General features: G+C 48.6%; 1 non-coding gene across 1 annotated transcript; it reads right to left on the reverse strand.

The window, feature by feature from the left end:
* Nucleotides 1-410: 410 nt before the first annotated feature.
* Nucleotides 411-484, reverse strand: TRNAT-AGU. The gene has a single exon. It is a non-coding gene; the product is annotated as a tRNA-Thr (tRNA).
* Between the last annotated feature and the right edge of the window lie 588 nt (nt 485-1,072).

Here is a 1,072-nt window from a genome sequence, read left to right on the forward strand (position 1 = left end):
GCACCACTGGGTGCTGCATCCCTAACCTTCACTTTACCTGGAGGTGCCTTGGCCAACTTAGCCATGGTTCCACTCTCTGGGACTTTTCTCCTAACTCTTCCATTTCTCGTCAATGACAATCAAAAGGAAGGTGACAGGACATCTGTGTGTAGACATCCCCAGTGAATCACAAGGACATGTGGCACAGGCTCTCATGTTGCCGCAATGGAAGGCGAAACAATCACCTTGCCAATTCCAGTCACAGCAGCCTTTTCATCAACTCCAGACTTGTGATTTGATTCTTTCCACCGATTCTCTCCAAAGAAGCCTTTTCCTTAGAAAGTAATTACTTGGATTTCCAAGGGAGATATCTTCTGTTTCCTAGAAAGACACAGGAAAAAGTGAGCAGAGGACACAAAAGCCATACAACAAGGCACCACTGGGAGTTGAACCCAGGATCTGCTGTTTACTAGACAGGTGCTTTAGCCAGCTAAGCCATGGCACCTGCTTCAAGAAAGTGTTTGCAATTGTTCCATTTGATGGTCCAGGACAACGCCTGCAAATTCCAAAGTACAGACGTTCCCCATTTCCCTCAAGACTTGCAGACCTTGAGGCATCTGGCTCTCTGTGCACAGAAAGCCACAGCTGAGTTGACAGAGGGCTTCTAACATGTGTTTCTCCCACTAGCCACTGTGATCATATAGCGGTTAGTGATCTATGTTTCAGTCACAGCAACCTCGGCTCAGTTCTGAGTCATGGTAACCTTTCCTTCAGCTCTAGACTTCTCATTTGCCACTTTGCAAGTGTGGTGGGGTGTCTACCCCAAACAAGCAGGAGAAAGATTAAGGCAGCCTTGCACAGGCTGCGCAGAACCCAGCCTATTAGGAAAGGGCTTATTGGGAGAGCCACTCAAGAGAAGGCTTGCTGGAGCAGCCCATATATAAAGGGCTGCTCAGCACAGCAAGAGTCAGTTACTCCTTGGCTCCAGGTCAAATACTGCCAGACTGAGGCCCTGATAAAAAGATGGTGAAAGGTAGTAGGTCTGTGGGGAAGTGGTCCAGGGAAACAGACGGCAGGGGTTGGAGGTTCACCA

The sequence above is a fragment of the Trachemys scripta genome, chromosome 25, assembly GCF_013100865.1.
Source record: "Trachemys scripta elegans isolate TJP31775 chromosome 25, CAS_Tse_1.0, whole genome shotgun sequence".
In the NCBI taxonomy this organism is placed as follows: Eukaryota; Metazoa; Chordata; order Testudines; family Emydidae; genus Trachemys; species Trachemys scripta.